Source organism: Drosophila takahashii, chromosome 3R (assembly GCF_030179915.1).
Source record: "Drosophila takahashii strain IR98-3 E-12201 chromosome 3R, DtakHiC1v2, whole genome shotgun sequence".
Lineage (NCBI taxonomy): Eukaryota > Metazoa > Arthropoda > Insecta > Diptera > Drosophilidae > Drosophila > Drosophila takahashii.
This window is the reverse complement of record NC_091681.1, coordinates 31966020-31988063: the sequence shown is the minus strand read 5'-3', so window position 1 is coordinate 31988063 and position 22044 is coordinate 31966020. Positions and strand designations below refer to the sequence as shown.

Sequence of the window (22044 nt, the reverse complement as noted above, 5' to 3'; positions counted from 1 at the left end):
AATTTGCATTTTCAAAAGTTGCATTGCTAACTTTATGCACATATAGATTTCTGTGGGAAACTGTGTAACGTTGCTCAATAATTATGAAGTTTGATGAGAGATTAATATTTTTTTTTAATAGTTTTGTAATTTAATTGAAAATTTTTTGTTACTAAACATTTTCACTTTAAGCTAAAACCCGTACCTGGTCTATTAAAAAACTTTTATTTTAAATCCAAAAACTTTTTTTTGTTCACCAAACTTTTTAATAATTTTCCTTCCCCTATTGTACTATTTAATTTACCTGTTCTTGTTCTGCAACCCGCACATGCAAACTTGCCACCCCCTTCCTTTTGTCGAAAGCTCAATTAAATGCTATTTTAAGCATCGTTGTTAGTTGTACTGCATGGCGGGTAATCATTATTTTAGCGCGTAATTACTAATTTCATGCAATTTGTGAGTGATGAGAGGAGAGAGAGAGTGGAATTGTACCCGAGAATATCTCATGTTCGCAATTCCCCGCTGCACTTGAACTGCACACCATATACACATGGTGGCTTTTCTGTCGCAGTTACTTTGTGAAAATGGAAAATAATTAAACTAGAAATTAGTAGAGCGTAACGCGGCTTGGTCCAAACTCGACTAAACTGGCTTTTGCACCTTTTTGTCCCGACTTTTCATTTATCTGGGCCCCGCATTTCCATCGTCATATGGGTTGTGTGTGTGTGTGGAAATGGGAGCAAGGTTGTTAGAGGTGTTGCCTTAATTAGATGGCCATGCTTTACTTTTGTCTTTTGGACCAAATTATGTAGCTTACAATTTGCTCAGGTCGACCCATATTCATTATCTTTATCTCCCTTTCTTTCGAAGTGCCGCAAATCCCCCTGAGAACATCTTAATTAATTGATTTTGAAGAAACTTTGACAACCTCTCATGGGCCAGAAAAAGGATTAGCCAGCCCCATGAAAACATTTATGTTCAAACTTTATTAGACCATGAAACACACATTTTAAGCGCCATTAAGAATTAAATGTTGACAGCCTAAGTCGGTCCTTGGGGTTTATTTTCAAGTGGTTTCAAACACGATTAGACGTTGCTGTTGGGCGTCAAAAGTTGTTGCTATTTAGTGTTATTGTTGTCGCTCGTTTGCTGCCGCAGCATCTGTGCAATTTCCCTCGCCCTTGGTAATAGCAATAATATGTTTTTCATTTGCTTTGGTCGATTGCGATACACAGAAAAAATAATATTGGAAAATCAAAAAATCTATCATTTTTGTACAAAAATAAGATAATATTTTGAGACTGCAAAAGTTAAAAGTTAAATTAAAAAGAATAGCTATCTAAAATCTTTAAAAATATTTTTCAACGGGCGTTATGACACTCTCAAAAGTGTCACAAGGCCCATGAGCCTTAACTAAATGTTCTTTTATTTAAATAGAATAATATTCTGTTGATAAACATTTAATATTGATTAATTTTTGTGTAGAACTTTGAATGTGTCGCCCAGCGACAGTAGCAATATTGGCAGCACTAGCAACATGTGTCGCTTATTGCCGTTGCCAATGTTGCTGCAACTTTTTATGATGTTGTCGCTAACTGTGCCAGACCATCTTTATAGGAATTGTTACTGCCGTATTGCCATTGCCATTGCAATTGCTGTTGCTGCTGGCACGTGTTGCTGCTGCTGCTGTCGCCAATTGCAATTGCATGCGACATGCTCTCTGCTCGCCACGCGTTCCAATTTCCCAGCTGCACTCGCACTTAAGCTCATTGCCCCGCATTTCATGGTTTTTGTTGTTGGCCCGGCCTGGCCCCATTTTAATTGATTTCACCGTTCGGAAACACCTCTCAATCGGCCATCCGATTCGAATTGGGAATTGCAGTTAATGCCGCTGCAATTGCAATCGCCGACCCTGCTGCTTCTGCTGCTGCCATTGATTAGTTGCCACCGTTTGACGCTCTTCCTGTCATGGCCTCTAAATTTGGCCAATTTCAGAGTAGTTGATTGGTTTTCGGGATTAGCTTTGCATTACTTTCGATTGAACCAAGAGCAGAGAGTGTGTGCGGCGGGCAGAAATATAATTAGAAGTGGAATAGAAGTTAGGCAGATGAAATGCAGCGACTTATGGGGTGACTTTCTGTAGGATTGGAAACCTTCCACTTTAGGAATTAAATGTACCTATAAAAATTAAATATTATAATGAATTAAAAGGTCATTATGACTAACTAAGTTCCAGTAATTTTTGTAATCTTTAAAAATCTCTAGATTTAAATAACTCAAATATTTTAAGCGCATCACAATTAATTTTTTAATTCAAGATCCCATCCCATACATCACGGACCCCTTCCTCATAATTAATCCAAGGCAAACAAAACTAGATAAACACAACTAGTTGACTTTCGATTATTTGCAATTAAATTAGGAAAACCTCTTTTTGTGCAAACATTTGCAGAGCAATTAAATATTATTGACTTACCATGCCATTCATTCTATTTATTTGCAGGTACGAGTGTTTTATTTTTGCCATTTAATTCTGAATCTTCCGATACCGTTTGCCCCCCTTCTGCGTAAGTCAAACAATACTTAACATCTCTCAGCCATTTGGGCAAATAAATAATAAAATTTTATATTCGAGAGATAAATTCAACTGACAAGACGACGGCAACAAAAGACAGTGCTTGAATATGCAAACAAAAGTGTAAAAAAAAATATTTCTCCCGTTTCGATATATGTATGTTTGTCTGTGAATGTGAGTGGAATAAATAACATTTGCTGTGTGTGCGAGTGTGATGGTTGGAAAATATGCTTACACTTTGTGTATTTCGTATTTGACTTTTGATAGCCAGCCAATCGTCTCTTTGTGAACTTGACACACAATCGAAAGCGCCACACTTGTCCATTATGAAAGTGCAGCAAAACTTTTTTTTTACTCTTTTAAAAGGTATATTAATTTAGCATAAATTTCTTAAAAAGTGTGTGTATTTATACATTTACGATGAAATATACTTTCAATCATCAGTAATCATCCTCCGAAAATTGAATGATTTTCTAGATTGAGAAAAGTTTTAATTACCCCTTAAGGGTATCTAAACTCCAGTTCGGAACTTATGTATATTTTCCTTCACTCGATTCCATTTCATTAACCCACTCGCTGTGGAGTATTCAAATTTCCGATTACGAACGTGTGAAAAGAGTCCGTCGAGAATGCTTGAAATCAGCTGAGTTGAGCAGAGTTAGTTGTTTTGGTGTCCAGCTGTTGGACACGATTGCGGAATGTGTCCTCGTTTGCATATTTAATGATGCAACAGATGTGTCATCGCAGGGAGCTTTACAGAATAAATCCAAATATAAAAGGCACGTTCGTTAAATAGATGCTTATGTAGTGTACTTAAAAAGTGTGTGCTTTTAAATTGTTTTTATAAAAGTAATGTTCTATTTCAATTAAAGTTGTTTTTTATTAATTTTCTGTTGATTAAGTAATACATTTAGGTTTATTTAATTTATTCTGTATTAAAAAATTATTATTATTTTTGTTTTCATAATATATAAGTTTTCCAATTGGCTTAGAAAATGTATTTTAAATTATTTTAAATTAATTCAAAAAATTTTAGCAACCCATTTGAGAGATTTTCAAAAATTAAATTATATTTCTGGCAATAACTTGTGTTCTTCCCACGCAGCTCTTTAACCAAATTATATGAAGAATACACAAGAGCTTACATATTTATGACACCGTCTTAGGGAGCAGACAAAACACACTTCACCCGAATCGATTACGAAGGTCTGGGATTTATGCGTTTTGAAAGTCCCAAGAATGAAGTGATCCCAAAAAGCTAAACGGTGGCTGGCTGCTGCCTCTTCAAACTCGAAGAGTGCCTAACTAATTTCCATAACAAACACACAAAAGATAAGTTTTTGGTTGCTGGTCTCTGGAGGTGCTAAAAATATGTAGTTCAAGTCCAAAGCGTCGGACAATCTATTATACATCAGACAAGGCCCACAAAACTCACTACACACCCATTTCTTGGATAACAAAATTGAAAACAAATTTAAATGTTAATGTGTGCTCCCAATTTAATATATTCCACAATGCGACGCCGCCTTGGAGATTAATGAAAAGCCAAGCTGGTTCCCCAAGGAGCGACTGTTTTGTTTGTTCGTCGTTTTCCAGTGCGAAGGCAAGTGCTAAGCATTCTACGGATATTCTACGGATATTCAGACTTGATGCATGCAATTTGCATATAATATTTCATATAAATAGAATTTTCAAGTAGCCACACTCGTGATTGGAAAATTGATCATGCGGAGTAGAGCAGAATGGAAATTAAAAACAAATCCAAGTTAATGGATCTGATTTTAATACCAAATAATTTATTAGTCAACTTGATTTGTTTATATTCCTTTTAATCACTTCAATTATAACATTTCCTGTTAGTAAAAATATACTTATCATTATTGTAGCATCTAAATTGTTTAATGTGCTAGCGCGTTTCGAGTACCAAAATAAAAACAAATTAAATAATCCCAAATTCATGGTCAGACCTTCAATATCAATTGACTGGCATCGTTTTTATGGTCCACCACTGTGTGTTAAATCGATGTTGCGTTCGATAAAACGCACTGTGTGGGTGCACACTGTAAACAAAGCAGCAGTTAGACTGCATCTTTTAGCCTGTAAAGGCATTTGTTTTTGTTTTCTTTTTGGGTCATCCAACCAAAAACAAAAAAGGGGTAAAATCAAATATAGTAGCAGCAGCATGTGAAAGAGATGGGCACAGAAAAAGTGAAAGAGATGGATAGAGGAGCCGGCAAATCCACCGAACCCATTGAACTGTGGAACCAAGCGCCGGCATTGATGTGGAATTAATAAAGCGGAGCCCCACGCTTAGAACAAACAAAAAGGAGGAAACTACACAGATACAGCACACACACACACATATATGTTGGATGGAGAAAGTGAAAAGAGAAAGATAGTGGGATAATTGCAGTCCGCGGCGCGACGGTTCAGCTGCAGTTTTGGTTTTTTCCGCAGACAGCCCCTGAGCCTCTTCTGGATGCTATAAAAGCGATTTATTAATGTCAGCCAGACAAGTGCCTGCTGGCGTCAGTGGGTGCGGAGCCGGAGCCCCAGGCGGAGTGAGTGGATGCAGAGCATAGAGTAACTGCAACTGCAACAGCATCAGCTGCATCACCAGACGACTGAGTACTGCGTACTGAACACTGTGGCCGCAGGCCCACCAACAGTGGCTTACATCGTGGCATTAATCATTGTAATTAGCCACAGAGATTAAAATATTTACCAAAATATGATTAATGTCCTGAATGAACTTTTATAAAAGTTATAGAGATATTTACCGATTTAAAATGTTCAAAAAAATTATTGCAAGAGATACATATTTATTTAAATTGGGAAAAACAAATATTAAAAAAATATATACCGATTAAATAAAAAAATTTCAGATAGCTAAAATCTTATTTTAATCTTCACTGTTTCGAAATATAATTTTTAAAATTATAAATATATTTATTGAACGGATATTCAGGGCTAAAAAAATGAAACAAATTCTTTACTATTTACTACTTTATTTAATACTAAAAAAAAGAATGGAGATAAACATAAATTAAGTCAGAATTTCACGTTGATTCGTAGATATTTAGAGTAAGTTTTATATAAAGATATTTTTATTTTAAGCTAACAATAATTGATTAGCTTTATTTATTAAATTTCTTCCCACTGTGGATGGCATCGAGAGCGTGTTTGTAATATTGTAGCTAGTGATGAGCATCGGATCATGTTGCTTCTGCCGCTGATGCTGATGTTGATGTTGCTGTTGTGGCGGCGACGGCAGCTGCACATGTTTATTCCGTCTCCCTCGCGGTCCCGCAGGCCATCTCTTTCGCTCAGCGTGTGTGGAAGTGTAATGGGTTCGAGTCGTGGACAAAGTGATTCATTCATTCGCCTGGCAACTACTGCTCGCAGCCAGGCCAACATTAATGTTGATTACATGCCGACAGTTTGTACATAGACTTGTCATTTGCACCATAAACGGCAGCCAAGGCCCCAATTCACCTCTTGGCTGAGATATCACAAACACTGAACCAAATCGAGTTTTAAAATGCAGAACTTAATTGCCAATTTCCGAATAAAATTTCTTTTTATAGATTTGTACTTTCTTTAAATTAAAATCAGAATTTTACTAAGTATTTTAATACATTTTGAATCTAGGTATCTGCTAGAATCATCTTTTTGAATATAATTTTTGTTCTTATTATTATTTTTTGCTATTTCTCTCAGTGTACCAAAAACATACAGATGCAGCCAATTGTCAAGTTCTTGTAATATGAAATTTCTTTTCTCTCTTTATTTTTTTTCCCCTCTTTTATTAAATTGTTGCATTGAGTGAGATTCTCGATTTTGGGGGAACTCGTACTGGAATGCGGCAATTTCTTTTGTGCAATTATTTACTTAACTCACACCCTCTTGACACCCACTCCCTTTTCTCTTTTTTTTGGGGTAGGTCCTCCGTGTTTGGTTTGTTTTCTTGCCGTAGAAGTTTTGTTTGTATTCAGTGTGTGTTGTTTGGTAATTATTCTAATTATTATGGAACCGTTATGGGAAGAAGTGGTGTGTCAATTGGGAACTTGATTTCCCCCTCCCAGTTTTCCGTACGTTACGGTTGGTTAACCCTTTTGCAACAGCATCAAAGGCCGCCGAGATGTATCTCTGAGATACTTGAGAGTGCCTTTCAGCCGAGTTGAGTGCAATCGAAAAGTTTGCATCGTTTCAATTGCATAGTTTTGCCCCCCGCCGCCCCAACTGCTGGTATTAATTAACCAAAGCAGAACCAAGTTGATCCAGTTGCTGAGTGGCGAGCGCATTGCAGGTACTCCAGTGCCATTAACAGACCGAAAATAAAGTTTTACCTAAAGTTTTGGCTATGGTAAAATGCATTACCCAGCTGGGATGGAAGATGCATTCCATTTACTGGTTAAATTTCAAAGCTTAAGTTTCAGAATTATCCAAATAATGTTATTAGTGTTATAAAGTTAAATATTTTTAGAAATATTTTAAAGGGAGTTTATTTATTAATGTCTTTCATTTCATTTGCTACAACAGAAATGGAAATAATAGCCAAACAATGAGAAACATAAATCTTATGGCCGCAAAAGTAATGTAATCTTTGAATCAAAACAAAAAAAAAAACAGTAGTCGCATAAAAAACCCTTGATATGGGTTGGGCTAAACAACAGGAAAAACCAAATCAAATTAACGATGTTTTGGGGACCCAACCGCAGAACGCATATTTCACGCCAAACAGAGAAGAAACGACCCGAATTCTGCCGTTTAGTGTAACCGAAAAAGAGAAAAAACCGTAAATAAAAAATCACGAAAATTATGTGAAAAATGTGCAATTTCATGTTGAACCCGTTTTTCCTTTCTCGTTCCTAGTGGATTTAGCCCTTTAGCCTGGGTATCCAATACTCAGTGCTCCACTCACCATTCTTTATACGCCTTTTTCGGGTTTTTGCTTCTGTTTCATATTTCTAGTCATACAGTTGAGTGAATTTGACAAATTGTAAAATGGCCCACAACCAAAAACCCAAGGACTACAACGGGAAAACATCAAGGCGAATAACATGAAAGTTTTTTGCGCATACACATTATGAAGGACATGTTATACAGTGTATACTAATGATTATTAATGTTCATAAGGATTTGGCCAAAAGTTCTCGTTTCGCATTTTCTTTGTTCGCCCCCGAGGGTTTTTCCCCGAGCTTTCGAGTTAAATTGTCTGAGAGATGAGCCTGTTGCCCCGAAAAGTGTCGGGTAATTGAAAAGAAATTTAATTCGGTATACATAATGGAAAGGGTTTAGAAAACAGGTTCAAGAAGGGAAAGGCATATCTAGGGATTTTAATATTATTTATTTAGGTACATACATATTCAACTAGTTCAAATTCCACAATTAAACAAATTGCAAAAGGACATTTTAGCGTCGATTGCCTTTATTGGAAAATAATGCAAATAGGAAATGACATTGTTTACTACAAATTACGCGCAACTGCACGCATAATTATTTGCTAATTAAATCACTATTTCACAGTGTCGATTGCGGAACCGCAAAAACAATACAATAAAAATTTGTAAAATAATACTGATAAAACAAATAAATGAATGTGTTTGCCTTGACTTGCCCCCCGATAGGTTTAAACAGATTCACACAGATTATATTGGACAATTAAAAAGTCCACAAAATGACCAAATTTCGAATTCACAAATTTATGACGATCAATTTTTAATTGTCAACAAAAACAAAACGCAAGCAATTTATAATTGCTGCCTAATGAAAATTGACCCGAAATAAAATTTCAAATGCAATTTGTGCCTGCCTGAGATAAACTAAATTAAAATCTGTGTGTGAAGGCTACCGACAAATCAAATAGTAAAATTAAATGTGTGCGGCACTTAAAAATGGAGTTGTAAATTAAAAATTCATGAAAACAAAGAATTGATGAGGGTTTCTCGTGAAACTATCTTGATAAGGTCTGAGGGAACTCAAGGTAAAGGTAATTAGGGAAAGATAATTTGCTAAAAATTGGTTGTTTAATTAATGTTAATGTGTCAGGAAATAGATTCCGATTCGGTGATAATATTTAGAACAATAACCATAAATATTAAACAAATAAAACTGACCGTTAAAAGAAAAGATATTTATTTACGTATAAACTCACAGTTATAAGGAAAGGAGTACAGAAATAAATGCTTATCGGATTTGCTTTGTTGGAGTTTATATAAAGAAAAGATCTTCAAAATGCTTTACTTGTTTTCTTCTCTTGAAGTTGACAAAGAACTAAACTAGTTGGGCTTTTAAATTGATAAACTTCATCCTGATGACACCAGATTCTGTACTATTCTGTAGATTCCCCCACTACAGAGTGTAATTACTAACAAAATCAAGCAACTTTTCCTCTGCTTTTGGCCAGCTAATGATTGTTTGATAAGCTCTCCCGGGCAGAAGGGTATTGCAAAGAAAGAAAAAGGGAGTTCCGACGTTCGTAGGAGCAAAATGCGGTAGATTATTTATATATAAAGGGAAGGGAATGTAAGGGGGAAGTGGACTTGATGAAGGACCCTGAATGGCGGAGCAACGAGGCATAAATAAATAAAACAAAAAGCCGGGGAAAGTGCCGAACAAGTTGCACTTGTCGTCGACCATTGGCCATTGGCCATCCGTCTCGTCCTTTCATCCTGGCTCGCAGCTAGTTTGCCATTATATATATAAATCTTTTCCTTTTTTTTTGGGAGGCTTTCCTGCTGTGCAGATATGCAAGTTGCATGACAAAAGTTTCACAATTAAAACGGCAACAACAGCTATACATTTTAAAGAGAGAGACTTGTGGCTGGCGCGTTAAATTTTATATGCGGGCCGAGTGGAATTCATAGCCAAAGTCTATTTTATAGCTGCAACAGAAGTTTTTCCCCCATCCCCCCGAATGCCCAGTGCCCTTTCCAGTAAAGTTTGCCATTTTTCTTGTTGGCTTTTTATGTTTTTGTTTTACAGCCCTCCCTTTTTTTTTTTTTTTTTTTTGTTTTTGTGTTTTTTTTTGTCTGGTGGCAAGCCGGAAGTTGTTAGCATGAAATCTGATTTGGGGAGGCAGCGACGGGGAATTTCTGGCTTTTTGGATTTTGTGCATTGTGTCGGCTTAGGACTCGGAAAGTTAAGGGCTGGCAGATAGTTGAATGAACTGTAAAAGGGTTTGGTTTTCATAAAGATTTGCTCGATGATTTGCTCAACGAAAAAGTTGGAGAAACTTAATGATCGTCTAAATAACAAAATGTCGAGATAAATTTCGTTTATTGCGAAACTTTAAAATAACATTTAAAGTCAGAGTTGATTTAATGTTGACTTTAAATATGTATACAAAGTTAAACTATTCCCAAGGCTGTTAAATTTTTGCTCGGAACGAAATGCCAAACAACAACTTAATTAAAAAACCCTTCAACTTTTGACATCCCTCAAACAACAATTGTCATGGCATCAACATTTTGTGGTTTTTTAGAGGAGACCCCAACATACAAAGTTATTAACACTTAGCACACATTTAACCCCTTGACTTTACTGCATTGCAAAAGCTTTTGAATGTTTTTTAATGACCACAAATGAAACTAAACTTTCGTATATGACGATTTTACAAATTATAAAAACAAAACACAAAGTAAAAGTCGGTTAGGGTCAAGGGACCTCTCAGAAAGAGCTTTAAATAAAAGTTACCCATTTGGGGACCATATTTGAAAATGAAAACTGTTCCTTAGAGTAATCGCAAAATATTTTCGACCACATAGTTTTAATTTGCCCTTGGGGAATTTTGGTTTTTGGAATTCAAAAGTATAAAATAAAATGGAGTGAATCCATTGGGAATCGCACCCAAATACATTAGAAATTTTATACGAATAGTTTTTATACAAATATATATATAAAACATCGAATATATTTCCTTGTACCATTGAAAGCCCAAAATTGCCAAAGTTCATTAGAAATACTTGTTTCATGCTTCAATAATTTTATTTATCAATTCCATATTAACAGCGTGAACGTAAACCGATTTTCATAAAGCTTTGCCACCTCGATGACCGCAAATTAGAACTTTAATAAAATCGAAATGGGTTTGATGGAATCGCTTTTGCATGGAATATATGTATGAACGTAAATAAATGCGAATGCATTTGCATAGGTAGAGATTTATGCTGGAATTTTAAGTCCCATATTCTACCACAATGCTACTGGCCTGTATTTGAAAACCAATATGAAATGCAACAACTCAGCTGCCTAAAGCCGCCTGCCCATCGGGGGCGTGGCAATGCCAGGCTAAATATTTCACGCTTTATGATTTTTACATGTCCAAGTCCAAATGGGAAAATAGTGACAGATTATTTCTGATTTACTTTTTACATCTATAGACCGCAAAAATCGGAAAATAAACTTATAAAATAAAAATGTTTTAAATGTATGACATAACATGGGTCAACTTGGTTTATATTTTATTCCTAATAAAAATATAATTATTAATTAATACAAAATATTAAACTGCTGATAAGATAAGTGCTTTAAGCTTTCTGACTCTTTCTCGCATCATCATCAGATTATTGGCTCTATAAATAAGTTCGTAAACAAGAATTCTGTTAAATGGGCACATATTTATTTTAATTAATTCCTAGTAATCTTGAAACTTTAATAGTAAATAATGATGAGACCGCTTGTTGATCTTAACGAATACATTCCCTTTTATACGCAAACTGCATATGCAATTTCTAAATACAATGTTTAACTTATTTTGAGGGAATTTCTAGTTCACGTTAGTATTTACTCTTAAAAGTCACTTTTGCAACTGGTATTTGTAATTACACATTCCATGAACATTACTGGCATGGCACGTTTCTGTTTGATATATAGGTTATTCAGCCAATAAAATTGAGTTGCAATTGTAATACCCCACAATAAAAATAATTCCACAAACGAATCTTTTGAGGGTTGCAACTTTGAGAAAATCTAATTCAAGAATAAATAGAAATAAAATATGCTGCGAATAAAAGCGCGAAAACAAAACAAAAGAAACTAATTTGCATGTAAATAAGTTCAAACTGAATGAAGAATTTTTTAATTACGCTAAGACCAAGGCTACAGGTTCTCAAAGCCTTACTTACTTACAATTATATAGAAAGTAAGGACTTGCCGTAGGCAGGTTCAGCACAATTATGTAAGTCAACATACAAACATTGCACATTTAGATAGATATTGGTTGTTGTTGTTGCTCCTGCCGCTTGTCAAGTCAATTGCGTAATTAACATTCGTAAGCACTTGCAGGCAACTCGAACCCCTGGCACTACTCAGCCTAATTGAAATTTTGGACTGAAGCCAAATAGAAGCACAACTAGCAGTCAAACTGTTTTGCCCTTTGAATTGGCATCTCCCTGGCTTGGCTGTATCTGGAAATCATAATTTTAGGGAGTTTGTCGGATTTAGTTCTTAGTCCAGCTCTTCTTGTCATTAGCATATGCTATTTCGAACCAAACCCTCTTCATTTGGCAAGACGACTAACAAAGCAACATCATAATCATCATGCTTGTTGTTTGGTTGTTGCACACTCTCAATATGTGTGTTTAATGTCCCATCTTCAAGTGTGCCTAATGAGCATTTATAATTCATGAAATGTTACATTCACAATTCATATGCAATTCTATTAAATTCATATTTACCAAGCCTCTAATTGAATAGATACGAATTTTACCAGCAATCCGTATTAATTGCTTGTTAAATTTGAATTTGAAATTTCGTCAACTGCTTATAACGCGTCAGTTAATAAATTTAAAATCACTTAACGCTCTACTATCTCTCTTTGCAGGTAAACAAAATTAGAGTGAAGATATCAGATAATACAGGCGAAAAATAAGACAAAAGCTGAAAATATGTACTTTCTATAACCATATTTAAAAGTGTAAGTACAATTTTTTAGCAAAGGGAGATTTTAATATTTTTTGAAATATTTAAACTGCCTAGGGTATATATTTCTTCACACATGTAAAATCATTGGGGAATTATTTTTGCAAATATTTCATTAAAAATATTTTATCAAAAGTGAGTTATATAAATCCAAACCTCAAGTGAGCGTCTCTCATATTTGGAGCAGAGAGCACTTAGAATATTTATTAATTATTTTTAATGGAGATGCATTTGCAGCTGTAACCAAATGTTGTGCTATAGTCACGCTCAAAAGTGCTTAGTGGCTTCGTGATAATTTTTAGCCCAGCTCTCATCGCCACCCAATTGGGTTTCCCAATGGTAATTACTACAAAAATCTAAGCCGCACTTCGTGTTCGAGAGATTTTCTAGCAGGAAAAAGGAGGCAAATGATAAATATTTCGATTAGCGTTCAATTGAGCGCACATAACTGTAGACGAACCTGCAAAACGGGCAACTGTCAGAGTGGGAAAACTGTTAATTGAATTGCTCTAGAAAATCAAAGCCTATCCAGGTTCATTAGGGAAGAAGTCGGGCGTCGACATCTCGGTAAACATCGATGTAAAAAGCGGTATTACACAGAAAAAATATTTTGAAAAATAAAAAAAAATTAAATAGTTTTAAAAATCGTAATTTGCGTACTTTTAATCCACTTAGATTACCAGAAGAGTTTGTTATAAAATTAGAACGTGATTGATATTTAAGGTAATATTAAATTCACGTTTTTTGGAAATGCAGTTTTTGCCTAGAAAGGGTAAAATAAACTTTCTTGAACTTAGTTTTGATTGCGATATTTTTTCCGGTGCAGCAATCCATAGCTGAAATTCGAATTCAGCTTTTAGATTGCTTTTCATTAGCACTGTGTAAATTCGTTGGGCAAAGCCCGTGTATCTGCGTATCTGTAGTTTGTATCTTGTATCTGTTAATTGCTCCGATTACCGCACTCGCTTGCATGTCAAGAAAAAGTTCAGTAAACCCATGCATACCGTTTTCCATAATAACAATTATAATATAATTTTTTTTATTATATAATTTATAATTTCTTTGCATGTGGAGAGTACTGATAGAACAGAATCTCTCCGGGCTTATCATTTCGACCTGTTCCACCTTACCCTCTGTCATTGTAAATCCCAAAAGCAAACAGATAAGGCAGAGTATATATTTTCTATATATCAACTTATATATAACTTGTAAAATTCCCAGCTGTTATAGCTGCATCCGATTCAATTTTTGTGTGCGCTCAGTAATTGCACTGTTTTGTTCTGAATTTTATTACCTGTCATTAAATGTTGATTTTAATTTTGAAAAGCATTTTTTACATTTACACGAGCGCATTGCATTAATTTCATCCCCTCGTCATTATTATAAAGGCGGGTACAATTGATTATCAGCAATTACTTGAAATTCTGTGTTTATTTCGACCGCTCGCGTTTCCCCTCGAAATTGCGGAGAGAAATTCCCTCAGCTAAGTGATAAGCTAAACACGTTCTCAAACAGCTCAGTTGTGTTTAGACCTTGTGCTTAGCCGGTTCAACTTTTTCAAGAGCGAGCTATAATTTCAGTGCAATTGTGTGCAATTGGTATGTTAACTGTTTCTATCGGTTTGTTTATAGTTTGTTGTGAAATATTCTGCTTAAATTAATAGTTAAACATAATATAAAGTGAAGTTTCAGAATGATTTTGTGCTGCTTAAAAATGTATATAATATAAAAGAGCCACGTTATACAAATTTCCCCAATGAATCACAAAAGTTATAAAGAAAAAAACATCAAGTTCACAAAATAATATAAATGAATTTTAATAACTCAACTTCATATGAAATATTTTTATTTCTTGGAATTTCCTATGGGGCTTTCCATATAAATAAATACTAATAAATAAATATAAATAAATATTTGGAGCTCATTTCAAGCGGCCACACTCGAGTGAAATACATTTATTCTTTAGTCAACAAGCAATAAATCAAAGTTAATTCGATTAGCAGCCTTGAAGTAGATCGCCCACTTGATAGCCAAATAAATTGTGTTGAGTGTTTGAAGACTACGTAGCATTTATTAAATTTTAGCTAAATCTTCTGCTTGATAATATCTTGTCATGACAGAAACTCACTCGGTATGACGCAAAATAATGGATATAAATATAGAAACAAAGCTAACTTCCGCTTGAGCCACGAGCCACTCGACAACAATCATTTGCAGAAATCTTCAAACCCATTTTTGAGCACTCGAAGCCTTTGCCAAGGTCAAGTTTGTTGTTATATTTTTAGCAATTGAGATAGATTCCGGTCTACATATATAATTTCAATTTACATTCGATGCGCTTCAGAGGGGCAGGCAGACCAACAAACAGAAGACACCAATTAAGTGTCTCAAGAAGTGAACGGACCATGAAGCACTTTTCAATGTCAACACTAAGATGAAAATGCTCATATAGCTGTATCTTTAGCCACAACCAACTCAACCGAAAGGTCAGCCCAAGTCTGTTGGGGCCCAGTCAATTGAATTGTGTAACTTGAAATGTTTAAGTATAATTAAAGCAGCCCCAAGGCAGCGACCAGCGATGCCGAAGATTGAGGCCCCAAGAGATCGCTTTTGAAGTTTGCATTTTGAGTGGAGTGAGTGATGAGTGTGCGGAGTGGAAGCCAGCTGCTCACGAGTGAGCTTTGATCTTTTACTACAGGCTGACTAATAACAGACATTACTGTCTACAGAGAGAACGAGTGCATACTAACTTGTCATAAAATAATTTTCTGATCCCTAAAAAATTCCATTAAAATGAGAATATTTTTTTAAAAATATTCTTCTATAATTAAAAATATAAAATAATGTGGAACATCACATTCAATTTTCTTTTTCTGCAGTACTAATTATACCTAGACTAACCAAAGTTTTATAGGCTTGGGATCATAAATACTGAAAAATATTCATTGATGCTTTACCCTCTATCAAAATCTCCTACTTTAAAGGCAAAAACTTCCACATTAATAAACATCAGTTTGAACCTATTTCCATATGACCTGTTTTTGTTAGATTTTCACCCATTTCCTCAGCTTTTTCTTTTCCCCCATTTTTTTTTTGCTTTGAAAACGCTCTGAAACGAGCATGTGAAACGGCATCTTCTCCAACACTCTTGAGTTCTAAGTCCTGTTCAAGTTCTCTGCTGCAGCATAATTTTCAATTGCTTTGGAAAAGCTAGAGCCTTCGGTTCAATTCGATTCGATTTTTGCCCAATCCACCGCAAACTGTCAGGTGAGAGAGAGAGGGAGAGGGTGAAGAAAATGTGGAAAATTTCCATTGAAATCTATCCTGCACTGATTTTGCTGCACAAATGAGCAGACCTCGATGTGTCTGAATTGTCATCTGGGATGCTTGTCAAATCGATGCCAAGCCAAAATCCATTTCTGCCTGAACAAGGAGGTGAAAAACATTTCTATCTCTACGGCATTCGGTCCGAATATTTAATTAGGACAATTGACTTGACTTGTGATTTCGAGCCCTGCTATTTTGTGAGTCAAAATTTGATAAACTCGTTGAAGTTTAATTGTTGGCAAATGGTTTTGCATACTAAGCACTGGGAAATTGGGGTCACCTCAGTAGTTGTAACTGGAAATATAAATTAAAGCCCTTTACGTTAGGTGTTAATATGGCTTTAATCAGAAGAAAAATAAAAGAAAAAGAACTCTATGGTGAACTCATTGCATTACCTAACTCTAGAATATTAATTATGATAATCTAGGAAAAACTCTTAGTTTGCCGCAAAAATAAATCATAATTGTGGTTCATTTTCTCCCCACTTACAAAACCAACGAAAAACTCCTGTCGCCCTTAAACAGTCAGAAAAGGCAATTTCACATAAAAGCCGCAAACAGATGAAACCAACAGGGAAAAGCCAAAAATAAAAGCCCGAAATGAGAGGAAGACCAAGGCTAGCCACAGATTTATCCCACAGGCAGGCATATGAAAAATAATGCGTGCCATTCCAATTTCAATGCAGTTCACCCAACAACTTTCAATCCCTGTCCTGTCCTAAAAAGTGCAGAAAAAACGTTGTAAAATGTTAATACAAAATATTCTTAGTTCATAATAATTCTAATTATTTTTTAGAATATTTTCCATGTAAATATGATTGGATGTATTAATCAATACCAATTCAAAATTAGGATTACATTTTACCTTATTCAATCGATATTTTATTTTGTGATTTTAACACACACAAAATAATTTATATCTAAGGATAATAATAAAAGGTAATCCCCGTCAACATCACTTGTATTACATTGAAATTGTACTGTTCTTTTTTCCTCTGTGTGATGGATTTGATAGACACAGGGCATTGCACAAAAATCTCATTCGGCATTGTAGACTCGACCAGAAACCGGGTTTTGTGACGGATTCCGGGGCCAGTTGAAATTAGCATGCATGTGGATATGTGTGAGCGTAATTACCAAAGGCAACAGACACTCCCGCCACATGACAGACACCACCCATTGCAGTCATCCGCCCATCCATCCACCCAACCACAACCACTGACATTTGACCCACCTAACTGGGTTCTCTGGGATTGGGATTGCATTATCTCTTTGGGGCGTGGCGCCATCACTTGCTATTAAATTGCCTTGCAGGCTTTTGGGACAAAAACTCAATCGCTTGTCAATCATATAATTATTGGGACACGCAAAAAAAAAACAAGAACGGAAAAATCAACAACAACAAATCAAATAACCACCCGGGGCAAGCCCACTTAATTGTTTTTGCTTGTTTTGGCTTTTGCGGTTTTGCATTATTCATGAGAAGGAACTGGAACAACCCTTTAATCCTCTGCTCAGGGGAATTTTGTGGGTGCAATTTCTGAACCCCGTCTGCTGTCCGTCGTCTGTCAACTGCAGTCGTCGGTTTAATGTTTAAGAATTATTCTCCACTTTTGTTGTCGCCCGGAATTAAGTGAATTGTCAATTTGCTTGTCAATTGCGCATTTACCCCTTGAGGTTGGTTTCTGGTGGTTTTAAATTTGCGGGTCTCGTTTTGATGGGTCAGCTTTTGAGGGGCGTAAGGATTGGCCTGAGGGCCGTTTACTTTCGCTTGAATTAGGTCAAAGTTGAAAGAACTTTTTACCGGATTTTAGGGGTTGCTTGTAAAGCTAAACAATAATGAGCATTTACGGAGGATGTATTGATTATCGTAAAATATTGGTGGTTTAAAAGTTTGGTTTTTTAAGTTTTTTGTTTTTTATTTAAAATTTTTGGATAAATAAGTGGTCAGTTGGGATGTAACTTCTTCAGCTAAAGGAAGTGCGAGGGAGATGAAGATATGCAAGTAGTAAACAGCGCCACCTAGCGGCTTTAAGCGCCAATGAATTATTAAATTTAACACACGTAGGCGTAGGGATTGTATTGATTTTATTTGATATCCGTCATTTATTATTTCGCTGATTTAATTAGGTTTAATAATAGATATGCCTTTCATGTTGTAATCTAATAACCCTTTAAACCATGTTCACCGCAAACTGCAATTAGTTTGCATTTACCCGTGCATTACCTGCTCTCACCCAAATTCCCCGGCCAAAACACAGCCGAACCCGCGAAAGTAGACCGCAAAAATTTTGAAAATTCCTATTGGCATCCCGTGAACACTTTGCTCTATAATCCGTTTAGTCGAGCTTCGGTTATTTGTTTATACAATGGCACAGGTGGAAAATATATATAGGAAATATAGATCCAGGCAAACGAAAGCCACACATACCACCCGTACACCACCTATACCGATAACAAATCCCTGTCATATTTACGTTGAACGTGGAGGTCCCTGCTGTCAGGAGTGATTCTAGTTGTTTGGGCCAAGTCCTTTGTCAAAATGCGGCTTAAAATATTTTGCGCAAATATTTTCATGACAGGTGCATGATACAAATACACCCACAAGCATGCAACCAGAACTGTATTAGTGTCGGCAGGATACGTGTATATCTATATATATGTACTGTACTACCGCACATCCTGTTTTAGTTTCCTTAAATCCGTTAATGAAAGCTCCAGCTCAACCTAATGGTGATATATATTGTTTTCTCACATTCTGCCACATAAACTGACTGTCATATTTATTAGATTACGGTACGTGTCTCTCACCTGTCATCATTGTGGGGTTACTTTTCTGGATTTTTATCCGACATCATCATGTGCATGTTTGGGACTCGCTAATGTGCTAAGTGCATTGTGAAATATCTGGAAAAGCAAAATGACTTATGGTCCATTTGCAAAGGAGATTTACTTGATTTTTATGGCCATTAAGTTGTATACAGTATTTGGTTGATAGCCTTACATTTAAGCAGGTCTTTTCAATAACATTTTAATATTTTACATATTTTTATGAACAAATTTTAAGTATTTCTCTCTACTTAAACTAAAAGTTTAAAATGCTAATTAGCTGTAGAAACTACCTGTCAACTGGGATTTAGTAGTTCCCCCTTTGGAATCCAATCACATATAGTTGCTCATCACGCATTCACATTACATATCTTATTATTGATCTGAAAGGCAGTATGGAGACACTTAGTTGATGGGGCAGCCAAAGCCTTTCAAACTAATTAGTATAGCCAGCAATTAGCAGTAATTAAATCATATTCCAAAGATAGCAGCCAAACGCATTTCTGACAGTCTCCGACTTTGTCTGTATCCTTCCATCCTTTGCCATCCTTTCCTCTGTTTATTTAAGCCCATCGACAAGGACTTAACCACGCACAGAGCCAACTTCAACGATTTGCCTCTGACCTGCCGCAAGAAGATCCAAATGAATGGATGCCATCCACCACCTCTGGCAGGCGAAGAGAAAGCGGAGAAAGGGGCCGACCACTTGACACACATACACCTACAGACAGAGACACAGACACAGATACAGATACACCGGCGGCCAAGACGGCAAAGTCAACAATGCGCCAAAGTAGAAAAGAGGGTTTGGGGTTAGTGGGTGCTCAGTGTTGGCAGGATTTATTTTAGCTAAGAAATAAACTTAAATTAAAGGGTTTAAAAAAATAATTTAAAATAATATTAATAACAATAATTAATATTAATAATAATAATAAATAACAATAGTTAATAATAATATATAACAATAATTAATAATAATAAATAATAAAAAATAATAATAAAAATTATACATCTAAAAATATATTTCAAGCTTTTCTTTTATTTATTCTGTTATTAAAAAAAAGCTATACTTTTCTGCAAAAAAGCCAAACCAACAACATTGAGTTGTTGGTTGTCTGAATGTCTCATTCTTTTTTGCTTTGGCCCTAGATCTTTTCTTGGTGGTTGCGGGTAACACCTTTGGCCAATGGATTTCACTTTATGCTGCGGATAAAACCTGCCAGCCAAATAGACTTAGTAGAATTTTTCATACGGTTCACATGGGTAACATGGAAAAGCAGTCAAGGAAAATAACAGGATTATTTTATTTTAATATCAAATCTTATATTTTTCCAACAAATCATTTTTCCTAAAAACACAAACTCACAATTTTTGTTATTGTCGAAGAACATTTAGAATTCGACCTAGTGACATGTTTTATAAGCAGATTTCGGTTGTATCCGATGTTGTTGTTTATGCTTGGCATTTAAATTCTAAGCGCCTGGCAACTTATTGGGTGTGAAAAATCCTGGCTGCCGAGCGCAGTTTTCCCTAGATATTGACAGAGGATGGCAAAAAAGAGAGAGTGAAAACTGCAACTCGTGTATTTGATTTGCTTTCGGCTTTCGATTTCTGCTGTCACGTCTTGTCTCTTTGTGGACTTGACTTCCATCGACACCATTCCAATCTACATCAGAGCAGCAGCAGCAGTTCACTTTATATCGATTGCAATGGACTTTTTGTCGAACTTCGTTTCGTTTTTTGCATGAACTTTGCGCCATTTTTGGTTGGGTTGATTTCACGTTTAAAGTTTTGTACTTTTCCTCCGAAACTTTTTCTTGCACAGAAAGTTTTCTCGCAAACTGACTACGAACCAACACAAAAGTAGGCAACAAATTGTGAGTACACAAAATGATGTGCCAACTACTTTGACAACAGTCACACGATTAAACATCAAATGTTTGCGTTAATTTTTAGGGAAACAAATCTAGTCTATATTTGGAAAGGAGCTTTTGGCCAGGGGAATTTTCCAGTGGCCGCCTTGGGGCTCAAAAGTCTGGCATTTCATTGAAATAAAACTAATTGAGTCTGTCTTTCCCATCATCATCCTCTTCACCAACTGCCCTCATAATGCGAAAACTTTTTCTCATACACACATTTTCTTTTCTGAATCATTTTCTAGTCTGAAGTCTCGGTCTGAAGTGCTAGCCAGGACTTTCCTTTTTTGCCACCGCCTGGCCTCATCAAAAGTAAGTCTTAATTTATGCTTAAGAGCGGCATGAGTTGGGCCAGAATGTCTGGGTTGAAATGAATGAAATAACTTTTTAGTCAATGCCATCGAAAAGTTATTTGTTTAGGACAGGCTGAAAAGATGGCACGAAAGAACATCAAGAAAACAAAAGCCAAAATGATGACAAATGATAAATGATTTTATCCCAGCCAAATGCGAGTGTCTATGACAGGACGAGATGGAAATGAAGAAAATGTTTATAGATACCATAATTTGAATTATGATTTAAAGGAAGATTTTTAAAAATATTTATAAATTATTTTAATAAATGTTTGATATTGAAGTTATTGAAGATGTTCTTTTTAAAAATACGATTTCATTAAAGATAAAAATCTCAATGTCAGATTGTAAAGTAAAGGAAAAAGAATAAAAGTAAAATAGGAACAGCGGAAAATGTCAAAATATTTTTTCTTGTTCTCGCCGCTTGCAATTTCCTTCTTATTCAACATTTGAAGGCAAATATTTGTAAAAAGACCATGAAGAGGAAAAAAGAAAAGAAAATTGTAAGGAATTAGATTTGAATTTTAAGCTGGCCGAAAGCAATGAGGAACATTTTCGGCTTGGATAAATGCGTATAAATGCCTTGTTCAACTATCTCTTGATGACTGTAAAGCAAAAATTATTTCTGTGATGCCGCCAGAAAATGATGGTAAATGTAAACAAAGTTTCGGCAGCGGAACAATAAACGCTGACACTTTGCATAACAAGAAAGGAAGCTAGCTTCGGCCAGCCGAAGCTTAAATACCCTTGCAGATCATTCCTATTAATTAACAAATCGCAAAAATGTTCAATTAATTTCATTAATCTCATTAATTTTCCGATCGTTCCTATGACAGCTATATGATATAGTCGTCCGATTTTGATCAAATTAAAATTGAAATTCGGAAATATTTAAAAAGAGTCATATCCTAGAGTAGAAGATAATACAATAAAAACGAAAGAAGCTAGAATTTATTTCCTATTACTTTTCCATTAATTTCCCGATCGTTCCTATGGCAGCTATATGATATAGTAGTCCGATTTTTAAAATAATTATTTCGAAATTCAGAAATATTTAAAAAATAACATCCCCAAAAGTAGAAGGTGATATTTCAAAAAACACCGAAGCTAGAATTTTTTTAACGTTTTCTTTTCCGATCCTTC

At 35.4% G+C, this 22044-nt stretch overlaps 1 protein-coding gene across 4 annotated transcripts in view; it reads left to right on the top strand.

Moving 5' to 3' along the window:
- The window catches only part of Fur1 (Furin 1), a 150300-nt gene that overhangs the window by 26361 nt on the left and 101895 nt on the right, over positions 1 to 22044 (top strand). For 2 of the 4 annotated variants that reach the window (XM_017141790.3, XM_070216094.1), the window contains exon 2: positions 20794 to 20860. The exons of 1 other annotated variant lie outside the window; for it this stretch is intronic. The gene's annotated coding sequence lies outside the window, so the exon portion shown is untranslated. Of the gene's footprint in view, positions 1 to 12380; positions 12474 to 20793; positions 20861 to 22044 lie in introns of all 4 variants that reach the window. One more of the 4 variants, XM_070216093.1, reaches the window with a different exon arrangement.